The following is a 20,999-nucleotide window of genomic DNA, read 5'->3' on the forward strand; positions in this document are numbered from 1 at the left end:
CAGGCAGAGGAGGTGCTGAAAGCGAGCAAGGGCTGTGAGGACTGCCAACATGCTGTCACCTCTCAATACTAAAGGTTATTACCATCACTTACTTCATGTTTTGACCTGGGCTTGGACTCAGCCAGCTGTGACATCTGTCATTCATGGAACAATTGCCTGAGCTTCAGGTCCCAAGAGATAGTGGACAGAAGAGCATGGTGAGGCTTCACTTGGCTTTGAATATAGAATAACCAGGGTGTGATTGAGCTTTAAATTTATCTTTATCCTAAGATTGGGGTAAGTTATTTAATCCTTTTCTCAAAAACCTAAGGGTTTTTGTGAGGATATGCTCAGGTGGCACAGCAAGCCACAAGATAACATGGTCTATCTAACATTATTTCAATTTACATATATATAGATGTGTGTGTATATATATATATATATTCCACTTAGATGGAAATGAATGAAAAGTACAAGAGTATCTCCATGCCTCTGCTTCCCCACTGAACAGAACAGAATGGTTGTCGGAATGAAAGGAAATCACGGATGTGGGCCATGGAGTAGTGGCAGTAGCTCCTCTGTTTTTTTTTTTTTTTTGAGATGGAGTCTTACTCTGTCACCTAGGCTGGAGTGCAATGGCCCGAGTGCAACCTCCGCCTCCCGGGTTCACACCATTCTCCTGCCTCAGCCTCCCGAGTAGCTGGGACTACAGGAGCCCGCCATGACCCCTGGCTAATTTTTTGTATTTTTAGGAGAGAGGAGGTTTCACCGTGTTAGCCAGGATGGTCTCGATCGCTTGACCTCGTGATCCGCCCGCCTCGGCCTCCGAAAGTGCTGGGATTACAGGCGTGAGCCACCGCGCCTGGCTGCTCCTCTGTTTTTAGGAAGGTTTGATGGGTCAGCTTATGGCTTAGGAATTTAGCGATCAGTAAGCACCCAACCCAGGGTCTGAACTTTGACCCAAGGCCTCAGTAGCCCTAAGTGCTCTCTGAGAACACAAATCCTAATAGACTCAACATGGAAAGAGCCAGAGTCTCATTGCCTGAAAAATTATTTTTGCCGATCTCTACAAAAATCAGCATTTGTTATTGTTCAATTTTGCCTTTATTTGACTTTCTTTAATGAAAGAAACATAGTAAAGATTTTCTACAAATGACTGAAACATTCTTCACTTATGGAATTGCATTTATTTATTTATTTATCTATTTTTGAGACGGAGTTTTGCTCTTGTTGCCCAGGCAAGAGTGCAATGGTGCAATCTCTGCTCACTGCAACCTCTGCCTCCTGGGTTCAAGCGACTCTCCTGCCTCAGCCTCCCAAGTAGCTGGGATTACAGGCATGTGCCACCATGCCTGGCTAATTTAAAAATAAGTAGAGATGGGGTTTCTCCATGTTGGTCAGGCTGGTCCTGAACTCCCAGCCTCAGGTGATCCGCCCGCCTCTGCCTCCCAAAGTGCTGGGATTACAGGTGTGAGCCACCACGCCTGGTCGGAATTACATTTTTTTTAAAGCATTTTGTATCATTCTGCTAATTCACAATAGATTGCAAATATGCAACATTGTTATTTCAGTTTTTTTCTATGAATCTGAACAAAATCATACATAAAAAACTTCAATGTGACTTTTAATTTCTTAATTTAAAAAAACCAAACCACAATTTTACTATTTTTGCAAGAAAGATAAATCACATAAGACTTACCAATACAAATAATTCAACTATAAATTTACCTTTTTACAAATTTTCTTCTTTGGAAGCAGCAGATATGTAAAATCATTACATATTATGTTCATGCTGTATGTACATAAAATGGACTAGAGACCCCAAAAGTAAATTGAGGATTTACTTGGAAAACAAACCCTCTTTGTCTGAATATGTGAAAGGTACCAAAAAAGAGTGAAAACCAGTTTTCCTCTTTTTTTTTTTTTTTTTCTTTACTCTTTTGTTTTTGTAGGAGAACCAGCAGTGGAAGAAAAGATCACTTCCTTTGTAGAGACTTTATGGGTTTTGGATTCTGTAAACTCTGGCACGTAACTTGACCCCAAAGTTAATGAAATCCTGTTAGACTTTCCCTGCCCTCCTTCCTGCTTCCATCCTTCAGATTATCTCATGTTTTAAAAATTCAATTTCTATTTGTATACATGTGATCTTCATGTCATTGACTTTTTATGCAGACACTTTTCACCTACATCCTTTCCTTCCCTCATCTGGCAGCCAGTTGGGCTTCTTCCTGCCTTGAATACCACATTCCCTAGTTCTTCAAGCTCAGTCATTAGCACCCTGTCCCCCTACTAAAATTATGAATGAAAAGCCTTGTTGTTCTTTACAAATAACTCAGGCTGCCTCAGTCAGTCAAATTCGAATGGAAGTGACTGCCAGACAAAGGGGCGGGATGATGGACAGTGCTCACAGCAAGTCATCAATGCCCACAGGAAGTTTTTTAAGCCACAATATAGGTAGAGAGGCTTGGGCGTTCCCTGAGGACAAGCTTACAGAAGGAGGCTGGGAGGTGGGGGGAGGGGGACTTTCTGTGTCTGTTTGGAACTTAGAAAAAACTTCCGTGAAGCTCAGAGATAACAATGTACAGAGTCAGTTTTGCCCTACCAAGGACTTAAAAATCCAGCCATGGAGACATCTACACCTTGCAGTAATTCTGGTTTGCACCGACACACACAGACAAAAGTGAAGGCACCAACCATTTACTTGGTTTTGAATGCTGAACGGTGCAAGAGTGGGTTACATACTTGGAGCTGCACAACTCCCTGCTGAGAAGTTGCATTGTCTTGGGCCCCTCTTTCACAACAGGGGAAAAGGTAATTGACAGCCCGATTGTTTGGCTGGGACCCCTGCTGTTTTAAAATCCTGGAAGGCCCCAGTCACACGTTGTCAATAATAGCCGTCGGAGGTGAGGAGTGAAGAAGGGCTGTTCAGGAAACAGTTTGAGCCCTTCAAGTGGACAGGCCTCAGTGACTTCTGCACTCTGGCTGCCACAAGCAGCTCATTCAAAAATAACCTTAAAGTAATAAATCAAACTTGTTTCCTGAACTATACAAGGAACAGCTGGTTATTTTTCCTCACTTTTTTTTTTCAAAAGCCAAAAAAAAAAAGAGAACGAGATTTTACTACAGGAAACCAAGCATGTCAAAATTTGGCAAAGCAATTTGGATGATTTAACAGTTAAACACTTCTCTTTTTAATGTTATGCTTTCATCAGTCTTTTTTATTTAAGCTTTTCAGTTTTGCATTCTGTTTGCTGCAATTAGTGTCCTTTATCTGTTCACCCCCTACATTTGAAAGGAAAATGAGTTTAGGATACTGTCTTTAGAGTATCTTGCTGTGTAATTTCCAATGTACTGGTCAAGTAGCTTAACTTATTTTACAGGTAAAATTTGTTTTCTTCCACAGAGTTGAGTTTGGATTTAGATCTACAGCTCCACGTATTTGTTTCTCCTGAGACGCATATATTTTGGAGTTCTGATGACAAGGCAGTTTTTCTTTAGTCTATTGATTTAGGAACCCTGACCTAGGAGTGCATATGCTGTAACTGAAGTAGTCTGGTGCTTTAAGTAAGAACATTTTGCAATTTTTCTGTCTCTTTGGAGCTCTGTTTGTGTCTTACTTTGTGTGTGTCTTTCTCTCTTTAAATATGTTGCACTCTAGATTCTGGAAAAAAACTATCTTCTCATTGACTTTACAAATAATTAAAATACAGGCATAAATAATATAAAATAATTTCCTTCCGTGATGATTACTATGTATCTTTATTTTTATAGTTGACTAATGTTTTGAACAGAAACCATTTTAAATGAAAATTGTTTTTTATCAAAGTGTGCATCTTAGAGATGAGTTTTTCACAACTTGTGGACATCTAAAATTAAGAATGAATGTGTCAGATTTTAATGCACTGTGTCTATTTCAATCTATTTCAATTTAAATATGATTGAACTGTTAAAATTAAGTATAAGGTTATGTAAAACATCTCTTTTCACAGGACAGTTTGATCACTATTTAATGAATTAAAAGAAGTGCTGGTCAGTTTAACAGTATATGGAAAATTACAAGTTATACTTTGAGATATTGTCATACATGTATGATAAATTTATTTTTCTCCTTTGATCATCCTTTCATAATAAAATGTTTGTAATGAAACATATGCTTACAGGAAGATAATAAAATTCAATTTACAATGGAATTAGGTTGTGGTAGCCTTCATTTTCATTTGTATTTGCAGTAAACAACCATGCCATAATAGCACAAATAGATCTATCTTTATGCTATATGGTTAGACTAACACACTTGGTATACTTACAGTATCTTGGCTGATACAACTGTGAATCCATATGGGTGTAGCTTCCATATAAATGTTTCTTTCATATATGGTTGATATTCATACTGAACCTGTTTTGATACAATTTTTCTTCACTTTCAGCATTTTCAGCTTCAAACATGTGTTACCTGACTAGATGGAATTCCTTGAGAACTGTATTAACATGTTTCAAAGAGTTGAATTAACAGGTTAGTACCATGTCAGAAAAGAGTGTTCCTTGAAAAGTTGCACAGTAGTGATACAGACAGTTCACAAACAATTATATAATTCGTAATTTATATGTGAATTACACATAGAAAATATCATGTTTAAAATAAATATTCAGTTCTATAGATGATTCATTTCTTTCTCATTAAGTCTAAGCCTTTTGTGGTGCTAAAGGATACTCAGGAATTGATGAACTAAGTGGACCTTCCTGCAGCCTCCGTCACTCCCTCCCTTGGCTTCTGTGGACTCTGGGCCTTAGTAGGGATGAGATAGTGAGTGTAGACTGAAAGTGCTCTGTACAGACTTGCTTTCTGGCCTCCTGTTCAGCTGCCAGTCTCACAGCTTGCCCTGAGAATGGACTTCCTGTGCTGTCATTTACACTCAGTATCACACTAAGGGCTCTTTGTCACTCAGTCTTTGAGACAGAAGGGGGCGAGATAACAAATCTAGACTGCTTGTGTTGACTTTGTGGATAAAGTAAAGGGCTGGAGTCAAGAACCCTGGGTCTTATCCTAACTCTGCAACTGCCTTTCCTGTGACATTGAGCCAGCTTTTGACCTCTCCATTCCTCAGTTTTCCTCATCTATGAAATGAAGATCCCTATACTGTGTTCTCTTATTTTATTACAAAGATGTGGTTTCTGAAAGAGTTTTTAAATGCTTAAAGCCCTTAGTAAAAGATTTTTTTCTACAAGCAGATAAAATGACCTTTTTCTGCTTTGGAGAGATGGGATGGATACCGCAGTTGATTAATTACTCCCTACTCCCAGAAATACTTCTCTTTAGAACCCCATAAGTAGGGCCTTTCCCTTCTACCATTGTAAGTTTTTTCTCATTATTTCCTTTTGTGTCCTATCTCTTCCCCCTGCAATATTTCCTTCCTTTCTATGTGGGAAACGATAGCCCCATGCTATGGGATCAGGGTGCGTAGAAGTTGGTAAAGATAAAGTACACTTATAAAAGGCTGTGTTCGAAGTGCATCTGCAGAGACATGGAGGAAAACAAGGAGAGCATGCTGAGTGACAGGAATGAATGGGGACACACAGTAAAGGCCATGGAAGCCATAGCGAATTTATTGGCTTCAGAAACATAAATCCACAAAAACAGCTACCACCTGGCTAGATGGGTCTCTGGGTCCTGGGCCCACTAATTTAGAAGGATCTTTATGTAAAGAGATGATGTTGGACAGGGGTCAGAACCTATAGTGAAATTCAGGGATTCTCTCTATGGAGTGAGATGAAGTGTCTCTTCCACTGATATCTGTAGTTATATTCGTTGGCTTATTTAGTTCAATTATGTGAATAAATGGAATGAAAAGGGATTTACTGTACTTCAGTTAGAATTTGTAAAATATTGTGAGTTTTTTTTTTTTTTTTGAGGTGGAGTTTCGCTCTTGTTGCCCAGGCTGGAGTGCAATGCTGCGATCTCGGCTCACCGTAACCTCCACTTCTGGAGTTCAAGTGATTTTCCTGCCTCAGCCTCCCGAGTAGCTGGGATCACAGGCATGAGCCACTGCGCCAGGCCAGTATTGTGAGTTTTAAAGAATGCATTTTAATATATTTCACTTTTTAAAGCTCCTAAGTGGTTTCGTTGCTAATTTTTTAAAATTTTGTTTTGTGAAGAGATTGGTAACATAAATTGTAAAGCAGAAATTAATTCACCTAGCTTTCCTCATCACAGTTTAAGACGGATATTTGTATTCTGGTTTGCTTATTTGTTTTTCCGGGTCCACACATTCACTCATATGTGTTTAGATTTTTCATTTGGAAGGCAGTGATATAATTTCAGGCCTATATGTTTTGACCCTCTGTTCACACATGGTTGTTATATGGCCTGACATTGTGTTTACTTGACATTTCCTATTTTTCCACCGTATATCTGAGGATATTTCATGCTATTTTGTTACCTAAAGAGAGGCTACTGCTACATGGGCAGACATACATACATATATGTAGGAGTACACCTATGTGTGCATGTGTGTGTATTTATAAATGTCTCTCCATGTAGCAGTACACATATATATGTGTATATATATAATTTGTTTTTATGAGAAGGATGTGAAAAGATACACAAGTCTGTTTATAATACAGATCTGAAGGAGAGATAGGAGAATATTGATTTAAAAAAAAATTTCCCCTGATTTGTTTCACTTTTTACAACAAACAGGTATTACTTCCTTAATTAAAAGCATCAATAAAGAAAATGTTTCAATACTGATTAATTAAAAACAGTTAAAGAGGAAATTTAACAGTGGCAAATAATATTTGTATTTTATAAGAGTTTTGCCAGTCTTGACAAAGTATCTAGAAATCCACTAAAAGACAGTTTCTTTTGTTTTTCAGAGCACACATTAAAAAAAAAAAAAAAAAAAAAAAATCACAATGATTAGTGCTCCCTCTGCTGGTTTCCTTGCAACAGTTAGTTGCGGCGATTTGGGAGGATGAAAAGACAGCAAGGAAAATTCTGTTACTTTTGGTCTTTAAACATCATTTCTATATACAAGTTTTATCCTTGATTGGTAGCAAATGCCAATGTAGTTTCTGAAAATTTATTCTTTTTTTAAAATTCAATAGTGATTCTGAAGTTGGGCTAGATAATTATAATCCTTTTAAAATTAATTCCTCCTTTCTTGTATCATGAAGCAGGACATAAAGCATAATAATTCTTATTTATTGGGATTTTCCTTGGGTAGGAGTTAACCTTATGTAGCTAACTCTCAGTAACTTGACCTAGCAGTAGTAAAGTTGGCTGTTTGAACATCAAGCTGACACTCAAGCAAAATAGAGGTTCGGAGTGACATTATCGCTGGAGAATTACATTTTGTAATTAAACACTTTGCTGTATCATTATTTTAGTCTACATCATCCTATGTGAAAGATATTTGGAAATTGCATAGTTGATTTAATTTATCTTGATATCCAAACTATAATTAAAGATTCTTAGAATTCATTGGATTCGTCAGTTTGCTCTCTGGGAATTTGTACTTTCATGAATCAGAGTATGTCAATCCATATACAGTGTTCATTTAACTAATACTTGTATTAAATCACTTCTAAATGCTTATTATACCCTGTATTATAGTATTATATTCTGAGTCTTAAAGGTGCTTAATGTGAAGATTCTCTCTGTACATATTCAACTCTTACTAACTTTTGGCTTTGGGTACAAATCAGTTAGTGTATTATATGATAAAATAGGAAACTATTTCCCTAGGGATATAGGTATTCAGTAGGGAGCTTTGGAGTCTCAATGAGCTTTTTAAGGAAGCATTTTTAATGGTAGGTTTTAGGGAGAGTTTTTGTAGTTAGATAAGGTAGATGAGAAGGTGTTGCCTCTAAACAATCAACAAGCTGGGAATGGGGGGCAGAATGAGGACAACCCTAAGCAATAGGCAATAAAGAGTGAAAGGAAGGAGGTGTCACTCATTGGGAAAGAAAAGGAACTGTATGTCGTCGACTGAGAGCTGCTGTCTTCTTAAAAGTCATTTTTGTGAGGTGCGCTTGCGGAATGGTAAAACAGAAAGGAAATAACAGAGTAGCAGGTCAGATCTCCTAAATCAACCTTACTCGTCACTGGTGTGCAAGATACCATCATCAGATCATTTTAACACTCTGGAAAATACCACGGAGAGGTTTAGCAAGTGACAATTAACATCAGGGAGAAGCAGTTTCTAATAAGGAGATCCAGCCATTGCTGCTAGAGTTTAGATGTGGAATTTCTAGGCTCTGGAAAGTGCAGAGGCAGAAATGAGGTGATTACTTTCCTCTCCATCTTAAGGATTATGGCTAACACCCCTATAACAAAGACAGGTTATCAAGAGAAAAGAATAATAAATTTATTTAAGCAAACTTAAATTTATTTAAGTTTGATATGATATGGGAGGCTTCAGAATGAAGACCCAAAGATGCAGGGAAAACTGTTGCATTTTATGCTGATGTTCAATGAAGTATGGATAGCCATATAAAATATGATTGGACAAAAAGGATAAAATCTAATGCTCTGATGCTGATAGACAGAGTCAGGAAACTCGGCAAAGCCTGTCCAGATTTTTCTTGGTCTTTCTATGTAGCATTATTTTGTTGACAAAAAAGCCAAACTGTGTAAGATATTTGAAGAGGTTTATTCTGAGCCAAATATGAGTGGCAGGGCCTTTGACACAGCCTCAGGAGGCCCTGAGAACATGCGCCTAAGAGGATTGTGTTACAGCTTGGTTTAATACATTTTAGGGAGACAGAAGTTATAGGCATGTAAGGTATACCTTGATTTGGCCCAGAAAGGTGGGACATCTCAAAGTGAGGGGGGAAGGTGGGGAAGGGGAGCTTCTGGGTCATAGATGGATTCAAAGATTTTCTGATTGACAATTGGTTGAAATAATTAAGCTTGGCTGGGTGTGGTGGTTCACGCCTGTAATCCCAGCACTTCAGGAGGCCAAGGGAGGTGGATTGCTTGAGCTCAGGAGTTCAAAGCCAGCCTGGGAAACATGGCAAAAACCCATCTCTACTAAAAATACAAACATTAGCTGGGTGTGGTGGCACATGCCTGTAATCCCAGCTACTTGGGAGGCTGAGGAAGGAGTATTACTGGAGCCTGGGAAGTCAAGGCTGCAGTGAGTTGTGATTGCACCACTGCACTCCAGCCTGGGTGACAAAGTGAGACCCTATCTCAAAAACAAAACAAAACAAAACAAAAATAATGATAATAATTAAGCTTTGCCTGATGACTTGAAGTCAGCATAAAGAAATGCTTGAGTTAAGATAAGGAGGGTTTTTATTATATAGGTGAAACCTCTAAATAATAGGCTTCAGAGAGAATAGATGTAAATGTCTCTTATGGGACATAAAAGATGCCAGACTCTTACTTAAATCTCTCCTGGATCAGGAAAAGACAAGGAAAGGGAAGGGGATTATTTACTGAATGTAGATTTTCCCCACAAGAGACAGCTTTGCAGGGCCATCCGAAAATATTTCAAATAAATATATTTTGGGGTAAAATACTTTGTTTTTTTGGGGGGGCCTGTTATTTGTCATGTGATACTATAAGAGAGTTAGGTTGAATTTGCTATCTTATTGCCACAAAGAATCTGTTTCGTCAGCCTTGTGATGTCTTTCTTTCTTTTTTTTTTTTTGAGATAGAATCTTGCTCTGTTGTCCAGGCTGGAGTACAGTGGTGTGATCTTGGCTCACTGCAACCTTTGTCTCCCGGGTTCAAGCGATTCTCCTGCCTCAGCCTCCCAAGCACCTGGGATTACAGGCACCCACCATCATGCCTGGCTAATTTTTGTAGAGACGGGGTTTTACCATGTTGGCCAGGCTGGTCTTGAACTCCTGACCTCAGGTGATCCACCCGCCTCAGCCTCACAAAGTGCTGAGATTACAGGCATGAGACACCACACCCAGCCTATGATCTCTATTTCAGTGTTAATGCTGGTCAGAGGTGTCTTAACTCCAAAGAGAACAGAGTATAATAAGGCATGTCAGACCCCACTTCTTGTCATGGCCTGAACTAGTTCTTCAGGTTTCTTTCAGATCACCTTGGCCTAGAGGGGGGTCTATTCAGTCAGTTGAGAGGCTTAGGATTTTAATTTTTGCTAACACTTTCCTTTGGGATATGGAGCAGGACTCCTCTGGAATGAGGGTCTAATTTCTTTATGGCCAGGTATTACACAGAAAGATGGGGGAAGGATAAAGTTGTATTTTTAGGCTTTAGGACTGGGCTTTAGAGAAAAAGCATTCTAATTTCTATGGCTTGCCTCAGGGAGAATGAGGGGCAAGAGACAGGATGGCAGAAGGTTGGAGAGAGAATTTGCTTTGCAAGCCTTCACTTTGGGGTTTCATTTTCTGAACCCCAACATTTCTCATTCTGAAACTTCCTCAAGAAGTTTCACAGTCCAAAAATTGATTGATAGATTGTCTCATAAGCCACTGAATCAGTCTCTCAGTCCTGAGAATAGGCCAGTCTAGCTAAACAGTTAACAGTTGTGTCTCATTTCAGGCAGTGGTGTTGCCAATGGGCTTCCATGAAAGTCGGGGCTCTATACAGTGTGAGCAATGAGATATTTACTTTTGAGTATCACTTCCTGAGCCCCAACAAAGGACTTTAGAGAGTGCTAGGTGTGGATGTTGTGGAGGGGTTGGACTGAGGGGGCATAAATTCTTGGATTCCAGTGCTAGAGGACCTGGAGTCAACAGGGAGTGAATCAAAGTGAAAACAAGACTCAGTTTCTATGGCTGGGCTCTGAGGTCAGGAAGACTAATGGTAGGATCCCTGCTTTGGAAAGTGGGATGTGAGTGGCCATGGATAAGGCTGATTTGATACTAACCCCAATATACTGCTACATTCCTTCATCCTGAGACTGAAGAGGGTTTACACACATGAATGCATGTTCAGTTTAGGACCTAGAAGCACACAGATAACTGCGCCAAAGGGAGGAATTTTAGGAGATATTATTGGATGAGAGGTCATGCCCCTTGCTTCACAAAGCATGATGTATGGGCTAATGCTTACTTAGCCTGATCATAAAGTCATTCTACATTAGAGGTTGGAGACTAAAGATACCAGAACACCCATTCTTCAAACAACTTTTACATTTACTTTCAGGACCACATAATTGTTCTCTAACTTTTCATATATTTGTTTTCAGTTTTTTTTTCTCTTCAGATGATATATTGTAAGTTTGTTCAATGCAGGAATGTTTTTTCAGAGCTTTTGGATTTCCCCAAGTGCCTACCTTAATTTTTTACCCAGATTACTCTAAATGACAGAGCTGTTAAGGTTTTTGTTTGTTTGTTTTCTTTTTTTTTTTTTTTGAGACGGAGTTTCGCTCTTGTTGCCCAGGCTGGAGTGCAATGGCACAATCTTGGCTCACGGCAACCTCCGCCTCCCGAGTTCAAGCTATTCTCCTGCCTCAGCCTCCCGAGTAGCTGGAATTACAGGCATGCACCACCATGCCCGGCTAATTTTTTGTATTTTTAGTAGAGACCGGGTTTTTCCCTTGAAGAAAGAATTGTCCTAAAAATTTCAGAAAACTATATGTGGATTTTGCTTATGATAATCAAGCTGATACTTGAAAACAATTGAACATAGGGAACTTTTCATTGAAGGCATATATATATATATATATATATATTTTTTTTTTTTTTTTTTTTTTTTTTTTGACAGAGTCTTACTCTGTCACCCAGGCTGGAGTGCAGAGGTGTGATCTCAGTTCACTGCAACCTCCACTTCCTGGGTTCAAGCGATTCTCCTGCCTCAGCCTCCTGAGTAGCTGGGATTAGAGGCATGTGCCACCATACCCGGCTAATTTTTTTTTTTTTTTAATGAAAGCCACAATTTTGTCATTGGGTGCCACCTGTTTTTGCTTAGATTCACACTGTTTCCTTAGTGCTAGTTAGCAGATACTGAAATGATCTTCCCAGACTGCACAAAATATGGAACACTTCACGAATTTGTGTGGCATCCTTGGGCAGGGGCCAATGCTAATCTCTGTATCATTCAAAATTTTAGTATATGTGCTGCCGAAGTGAGCACTAATTTTTGTATTTTTTGTAGAGATGGGGTTTCACCATGTTGGCCAGGCTGGACTCGAACTCCTGACCTTAGGTGATCTGCCCACCTTAGCCTTCCAAAGTGTTGGGATTACAAGCATGAGCCACTATGCCCGGCCTCATATTGTGGTTTCTAATTATTGTGGCTTGCTAAATCAAAGCAGCTGAATTTGAAACAAGCTCAATGTCATTTCCTTCAAGGATTAATGTATCTTTCTGGGCCTGAGATTCTAATCAAGTAACACTTGGCTTCATCCAAACCCTGAATCTGTATTTCTCACTCAAGGAATTTCAGATTTCAAGAGAGACCCATTCTCCTGGATAATGACACTGATGGGGAAGTGAGCATACACAGACCTTATCTTAGAATAAAAGCCAATGCAACACCCTGGATCACGTTCTGTACATGACCTCAAATAGTGTGAACAATAGCCAGTTCCTTTCCATTTCTCCACCATTTGTTAACCCCTACCCTCCTCTTTTTCTTTACAATGAGACTGAGTTGTACATTGATGTGATTGAAGTCCCTCCACAGGTTTATCTGGGACCCTTCACAATGACTGTGTGTCCCTTCGGAGTGATGTCGGGAATGTTGACAGCCTGGTTGCAGAGAATGGTCTCAATTCTTGCAATAGATGCAGCAAATAATTATGAATAAATGCTTTACGAATTTATAGTCATGTATGAAACAACTAAAAATTAATTGTTTTTCTTTTCTTACTTTATTGATGATACTTTTTTTTTTTTTGAGATGGTGTTTTGCTCTTTTTGCCCAGGCTGGAGTGCAATGGTGCGATCTTGGCTCACCGCAACCTTCACCTCCCTGGTTCAAGCAATTCTCCTGTCTCAGCCTCCCAGGTAGCTGGGATTACAGGCATGCGCCACCACGCCTGGCTAATTTTGTACTCTTTAGTAGAGACAGGGTTTCTCCATGTTGGCCAGGCTGGTCTTGAACTCCCGACCTCAGGTGATCTGCCCGCCTCCGCCTCCCAAAGTGTGGGGATTACAGGCGTGAGCCACCGCGCCTGGTTTTTTTTTTTTTTTTTGACACAGTCTTGCTTTGTTGTCAAGGCTGGAGTGCAGTGGCATGCTATCAGCTCACTGCGAGCTCCGCCTCCTAGGTTAAAGCAGTTCTTCTGCCTGAGCCTCCCGAGTAGCTGGGACTACAAGTACACACTGCCATGCCTGGCTAATTTTTTTTTTTTTTTTGTATTAGTAAAGACAAGGTTTCACTATATTGGCCAGGATGGTCTCCATCCCCTGACCTCATGATCCTCCCGCCTTGGCCTCCCAAAGTGCTGGGATTACAGGAGTGAGCCACTGGGCCGGGCCAATGATAGCTATTTTTAAAACTGCTCTTTACACTGTTAGAAGAACCATTCATCAAAAGATTACTCATATGTTCTTAAGACTCTAGGACATGCAGTTTGGAAAGGGAAAACTTTTATCCATATTCCCTAGAAGATCCACATGGAATAAGTTATATGTTTAGATGGATGCATGTGTCCTTCACCCTTGTACCACATGAAATCTGACACTAAGCAATGCATTAATCTAAATAAGGACAGGAAGCATACAAGTTCTGCTGGAATTACTCAAGCCTCACAGCTATCTTTTAGTTTTATTCATATTACTTGAGAAAAAAATGTGAACCTTCTTTCTTGCCCTCCATACTCTTCTGGTCAGAAGGATAGAGATCCTCCAGATCTATACTACTTAATATGGTAGTGGCCAGGTGCAGTGGCTCATGCCTGTAATTCCAGCATTTTGAGAGGCTGAGGTGGGAGGACTGTTTGGAGCCAAGAGTTCGAGACCAGCCTGGGCAACATAGCAAGACCCCCAACTCTACACAAAAATGAAAAAATTAGCCATGTGTTGTGGTGCATGCCTGTAGTTCCAGCTCCTCAGGAGGCTGAGGTGGGAGGACTGCTTGAGCCCAGGGTGGCTGAGGCTGCAGTGAGCTGTGATTGCACCACTGCCCTCCAACCTGGGTGGTAGAGCCAGACTCTATCTCAAATAAAGCCAAAACCCAAACCAAAATATAGTAGCTATTATGCACATGGGGCTAGTGAGCACTTGAAATGTGCTGAAGTATATACCGTGTTTCAAAGACTTAGTGCAAGGCTAGAAGTGGTGTGACACCTGTAATCTCAGCATTTTGGGAGGCTGAGGTGGGAGGATCACTTGAGCTCAGGAGTTCAAGGCTGCAGTGAGCTATGATTCTGCCATTGCACTCTGGCCCGGGCAACAGAGCAAGACTCCCTTGTCTCAAAAAAAAAAAAAAAATCAAAGAGGGTACGAAGAAATAAAAAGAACGTGAAATATCTAATTAACTCTTAAAGTATTGATGATATGTTGAAATCATATTGTTTGGATTAAATAAAATGCTAGTAAAGTTATTTTCACCTGTTTCTTTTTACTTTTTCACTATTCATAAATTTTTAGTTACTCACATGGCTCACATTATATTTCTGTTGGACAGAGCTTCCCTAGGCCAACAGTTCTTAATCTTTCTTGATTAAATAACAGATTTCTTTGAGTATAGGATAAAAGCTCTATAAATCATAAATATTGATAGATACTGTCAGTTCTGCTATACCCAGCATGTGTTCTTAAGATGTGTACTGTGCAATATCATGCAATAGAAACCACAGGGCTGGAATTAGGGGAAAACATTCACAATTTTGTAATTGACACATAAAGGGATAGGAACTTAATAAAAACAGTAGCACGGTAAATGGTGAAGATCTATATCAATGCTGTAATAAATGTAGCCCTTGAAAAGTATTTCTTTTGTTCGTGGAATGGACATTTGCTGAAACTGCTCTCAGACAGACACATGCCTTCCCTGTTTCCATGCCGGCAGCCTTGTATACAAGAGGAGATAGAAGAAGAATGAGGAAAAGGAGCAAAACAACAGAGAACATGGAGGAAAATGCAAAATAGGCTGAGAGGAAGGAAGGGAAAATTAAGGAGAGGGCAGGTGTGCAGGGTTGCAGCTTGCGAGTTATTGGAAAGTAAGGAGTAACTGCAGACATAGAAGGGTGTAGCTGCTCATTGTCCTTGTGCAGTGTGCGTGTGTGAGGATTCCTGCATAGTTGAATTGGGCGCAGTTTTCTGTGTTGGCCTAGTGATGAGATTGGCAGATAAAATTGGCATAAGCAAATGTGAAGTAGCATTGTGCTAAAAGCTTTCCTAATATATCTGTCACATTGGGCGAGATTTTCCAAACAAGCATTATAGCAGAACTGACTGTAGATATGTACACATATCACAGTAGATTCATGCACAGCCCACACTAGCAACCTCCAGACTAGGGTGTCCGAGAAGGCCAAGCATTAGGCATCGATACTGGAATGCCAGCCTTAGATATGTTCAAGGCCTTGTAGTCAGAAAGAATTACGAGAACGGCAGCCTGATGAGCAATTTGGAGCCCATGTTTCTATGTGGGATGGGGGTGGGATTTATGGCACTGGAAAGATTTGTTGATTTTGGGGGCAGAGAAGGTGAATTCATGTAGCGACCAACTGGGAATGACCCAGCTACACAGTCTTTCTAATCTATGCGAAAGCTGTCCAGAAAAAAACTTATTTGTGAATAGGACTGCCAAATTTGTTCCCAGTGACAGTAAATGAATACTTGGTAAGTAGGGAAATTCCAATAGGTAACAGAGAAAACGGGCAGGTTCTGTCCTAATTTCCTGCTCCTACTTGTTCTGGGATTTAGTTGCAGTTCATAGCATCTGGTTCCTGTGCATTCACAGAAATAGGCCCAAGCACCTGTCAGAAGGAAATGAATTGAGAGAATCTTCAAGTCACTCAGAACAGTGAAGTAACTGAAAATTAAATTAAACCATTGAAGTTGGTTGCCTATTAAACATGATGGTGACGATAAGCTAACATTTATTAGAGTTTTGGGATACACTAGGAACTACACTATGGGATTTTTGTGAACTATTTTATGTAATGTTCCTGATATTTTGAGGTAGATTTTATTATTATCTCTTTTTATGGATATTAGTAACTCAGCCAACATCACACAGGTAGCAAGCAGCAGAGTTGGGACTTGAACTCAGGAAGTCTAAGTCAGAGTTTGCATGGGAACCACTGAACTCTTTGGTTTTATGAGTGGCATTACTGCGGCCTTTCATAGTCTACTGTGTACATATTCCCACTCTTGTTAAGTGTGTATAATGAAATTCTGTTACTTACCTTATTTTTTTAAACAGGAGAAAAATACCAAAAATAAATAAATAAATAAATGGATTTAAGTAAGTAAGCCTACCAAAATGTTTTTATTGTTGTTTTTGAGACAGGATCTCACTCTGCTGCCCAGAGTGAAGTGAAGGCTGGAGTGAAGTGGCTTGATCATGGCTTTCTGCATTCTTGACCTCCCAGGCACAAGCAGTCCTCATGCCTTAGCCTCCCAAGTAGCTGGGACACTACAGGCACATACCACCAGGCCTGGCTAATTTTTTAATCTTCCTGGAGACAGGGTCTCTCTATGTTGCTTAGATTGGTTTCAAACTTCTGGGCTTCAAGCAATTCTCCCGCCTCAGCCTCCCCAAGTTCTGGAGTTACAGGCATAAGCCACCACACCCAGCCCCCAAAATGATTTTAGAATGGAAATCAACTTTGAAACTCTACATCTAGTATTTTATAATGGATGTATTTCCATAGCATGACTTGAAAATGTACCTACTTTATACATGTGTGAAAGGTGCTTTCTATTCATGTGTAGACTCTTAAGGGAGCTCCTTTTACTATCAAATGTGTGCATTATTACCACCCTTAAATTTCAGTAACTGCTGGTCATATAATCAATTTTAAGTTGCTGTTCAGTTTTATAGAATAAATTGTTTAATATTAGACTGCTAAAATATTAACAAATGCCATTCATTATTTTTCAGGAATGAGTATAATACTAATTGTTTCACATGTCCAGTTAAATCTGTCTGTGTGATAAAAGAGAATGCTATGCTGCACCAAATGTAGCACATTGTTCTAAAACCCTGTGATATATTTGTCAAAACTATTTTCCAGTTTATTATCTTTACTCTAGAGTCTAATTTATAACTAGTATATATAGTAAGGCATTTTATATTTAAGATAAATCTATTATTAAATGAAAATATTTCTCATCAAGTGGTTATAGGTAATAGCTCATTTTATTTCCTTTGTTTTATAAATCTATTATTTTTTCCAGTTACTTTTCCAGCTACTTGGTTCTCATGAGTAGATTAGAAATGGGAGATCTTGGCTGGGCATGGTGGCTCACGCCTGTAATCCCAGCACTTTGGGAGGCCGAGACGGATGGATCACGAAGTCAGGAGTATGAGACCACCTTAACTAACATGGTGAAACCCCAACCCTACTAAAAATACAAAAATTAGCTGGCATGGTGGCCTGTGCCTGTAATCCCAGCTACTCAGGAGGCTGAGGCGGGAGAATCGCTTGAACCTGGGAGGCGGAGGTTGCAATGAGCCGAGATTGCACCACTGCACTCCAGCCTGGGCGACAGTGTGAGACTCTCTCAAAAAAAAAGAAATGGGAGATCTTAGAAATGAGAGCAGAAGACCATTCTTCCTCTTCTCCCCTTTTTAAAACCCCAGTTTCAGATATTACAAGGTTCCAACATGTTTTGTCACAACTGTCTGTTGTGCGAAAGAAAATGAGAATACACATTTGCAAATGAGATTTCCCTAAAGAACTATCTCCCTCTCTGTTTTAAAAAAGAATCCTAGTAGGAGTACATTTCTGTTACTTTTGGATAATAAATACCACGTGAGGCACTCTTTCTCTCCTTGGATGCTTCTTCGGATTTTGATGGAGAAGAAACATGAACCGGGTTTGTTCTCTGCATTCCTTTGTCTGATTTCCCAAACGTTCTTGGTTGCACTTCCCAGAAAGATGGAATGTCTGGGACTACTCAGGGGAAACTGTTAGGTGCAGCTGCTCTCCCCTCCAGTACTGGCCATCACTCAGTTCCCCTGTAGGGAATATTCCTACATGGCTTTTCCAGTGGTGTAACACAGCTCTTCTGCCAGCAGCCTTGGCCAGGGGCCAAAGGACCAGAAAGAGGGGGAGGAGGTGGAGTCTTCTTAGCCACCCCAGAGGTATCTTCCTGCACCGAGGACATGAAGCGAACTTAGTGCATACCACAGTGTTTTAGACGAAAAGTAAGAGTGGCTCCTGGGAGCTAATCTTTAATAAAGGAGCATGTTGTTCTGAAAAATGCGATACTAATAATTTGTGACAAAGGTTTAAGTTGTAGTGAAATAAAGTTAGTGGCCATGTATTTGTGATCTCAAGCAATAGGTTGGCTGTTTCCCTTTGAGTCTGGGAGAGTGCTAGCATTTTTCTTAGAGCATAAGTCACCTTTCCAGTCTTGATCATGAATTGAGGCATTTCTTGGCTTCCCTGGCATTACCATTTAGCTTGTCCAGAGTACTGGGAAAATGGCACATTACCACACTCCTTGATGAGGGAAAACAAAAGCTGGTCATTGAATTGGAGTGATGATTTTCATTGCTCTGTCTTCATCCCTTCTTGTCATTTCTGCTTCTCTCACAGGTGAATGTGTTCATGCTCACATTTAGGGTGGATGCCCTGGGACACGGGCAGACATGGAGCAACATACTCGTGTGTGGCAGGGTTAAGCCCTACAAATCCCAGCATGTGTTCTTACAACTCATCTCGTCCCCATGACAACTGTGTGAGGAAGGGATTTGGGCTTATAATTTCTTCAATATCTAAATAATGATTGGCTCTACCTCATCCTTTGGACACCAAATTTTATTTTATTTTTTGGAACAGGGTCTTACTCTCTTGCCTAGGCTGGTGTGCAGTGGCACAGTCATGGCTCACTGCAGCCTTGACCTTCCAGACTCAAGCAATCCTCCTGCCTCAACCTCCCTAGTAGCTGGGACTACAGGCAAGGACTACAATGCTAGGCTAATTTTTAAAAAAATTTTTTGTAGAGATGGGGTCTCACTATGTTGCCCAGGTTGGTCTCCAACTCCTGGGCTCAAGGGATGCTCCCACCATGGCCTCCCAAAGTGTCGTGATTACACATGTGAGTCACCACCCCTGGCCTGGACGCAAATTTTGAAACACAATAATAACTCTAGCACTATCTTCCCCTCACTCTAGTGAGTTGCAGTGGATGGGTTGGGGGTGGTCGTTTTCCAGATCAATTTCTGTGTGCGCTAGAGAAAATAAGCTGTCATGCTAACAAAGTTATTAGGCATATCAAACATGTCAATATATGTAATAAAGAAGGAGGCAATAAGTCCTTGAGTATTTAGGAAATATTTAATCCTACACATTAATCATTAAACAAATAAACAAAGCTCCCACATGAAGTAGAATGTGAGTTTCTGAGGCCAACCTGAAGTTTAGAGCTATTTTAGGGTAGGCAGGTCATGGGCTTCATTTGCTTCTGAAATTTTCCATGAAAGAAATGTCTGTTCCTCTGAGGAAACCGGCAGCCATGGGTACCTCTGCAAGGCACAACTAAATGGAATGTCTGTAAAAAGCACAACCCTCTGTGAAAAAATAATTATGAGGCAATCTGGAATTTTGAACACTGCATATTAGTGATAATAAGAATTATTGTTATTTTAGGTTATATAAATCTATTGCAGTTGTTCCAAAAAAGTGCTTATCAGCCGGGTGCAGTGGCTCACGCCTGTAATCTCTGCACTTTGTGAGGCAGAGGCAGGTGGATCACTTGAGCCCAGGGAGTTCAACACTAGCCTGGGTAACATGGTGAAACCCCTATCTCCACAAAAAATACAAAAAACTTTTTTTTAGCCGGGTGTGGTGGTGCATGTCTGTCATCCCAGCTTCTCAGGAGGCTGAGGTGGGAGGATTGCCTGAGCTTGGGAGGTGGAGGCTCCAGTGAGATCGCACCACTGCTCTCTAGCCTGGGTGACAGAGCCAGATCCTGTCTCAAAAAAAAAAAAAGAAAATTCTTTATCATAATATACCTTAAAATATGTTAAAAATATGAATATATCTCTATATAATTGTATATATTTAATGTATAATATCATTATACTATATGATTATAATCGACATATTAATTTAACATATTTTACATTATATTATAAATATATTTACTATGTATTTAATATACGTACATTTAATGAGTGAAATACTGTGATACCCAGGTTTACTTCAGAGCTATCCTGGTATATGTTTGTGTAGAGTGGGGGTTGCAGTTAGGTGGTACTTAGATGAAATAAGATTAACTGTGAATAGACAGTTGGTGAAGCTGGGTGACAAACACGACAGTTCAGGATACTATTTTCTCCATTTTCATATGTATATTAGAAATTTTTATAATAAAAAAGTGGTTTTTTTTTTTTTGGCTGGGTGCAGTGGCTCACGCCCTTAAATCCTAACACTTTGGGAGGCTGAGGTGGGCAGATTGCCTGAGCTCAGGAGTTCGAGACCAGCCTAGGCAACGTGGCGAAACCCTGTCTCTACTAAAAATACAGAAAATTAGCTGGGCGTGGTGGCATGCACCTGTAATCCCAGCTACTCAGGAGACTGAGGCACAAGAATTGCTCGAACTTGGGAGGCAGAGGTTGCAGTGAGCTGAGATTGCACCACTGCACTCTAGCCTGGTCGACAGAGTGAGACTGTCTCAAAAAAAAAAAGGTTTTTTTTGAGAATAGACAAAGATAATTTTAATGTGTAAATTTGAAATGATTTCTCCAAAAAACTTAGACAATAAATCTTTGGTAAAAATTACTGTGATAGTGGCATAATGAAAACTTCTGTGTAGATGACAATTCCAAAAGGCCAACAATCAACAATAAAAACAAAAAGCTTAATCTTATTGGTAAACAGGAAAATGCAAATTAAAACAAAACTTATTTGACTTGGAAAGTTAATAAAGCTGACATTGTCCTTTTTTTTTTTTTTTTTTTTTCTTTC

The 20,999-nt window shown here is 39.8% G+C and overlaps 1 non-coding gene and 1 pseudogene across 1 annotated transcript; both read right to left on the reverse strand.

Annotated features, from left to right (window-relative positions):
* LOC100584210 overlaps positions 1–15,570 on the reverse strand; it is a 29,892-nt pseudogene extending 14,322 nt beyond the window's left edge.
* On the reverse strand, positions 11,932–12,037 carry LOC115835259. The gene has a single exon (XR_004030251.1). It is a non-coding gene; the product is annotated as a U6 spliceosomal RNA (small nuclear RNA).
* Positions 15,571–20,999: the final 5,429 nt, after the last annotated feature.

Source organism: Nomascus leucogenys, chromosome 5, assembly GCF_006542625.1.
Source record: "Nomascus leucogenys isolate Asia chromosome 5, Asia_NLE_v1, whole genome shotgun sequence".
Lineage (NCBI taxonomy): Eukaryota > Metazoa > Chordata > Mammalia > Primates > Hylobatidae > Nomascus > Nomascus leucogenys.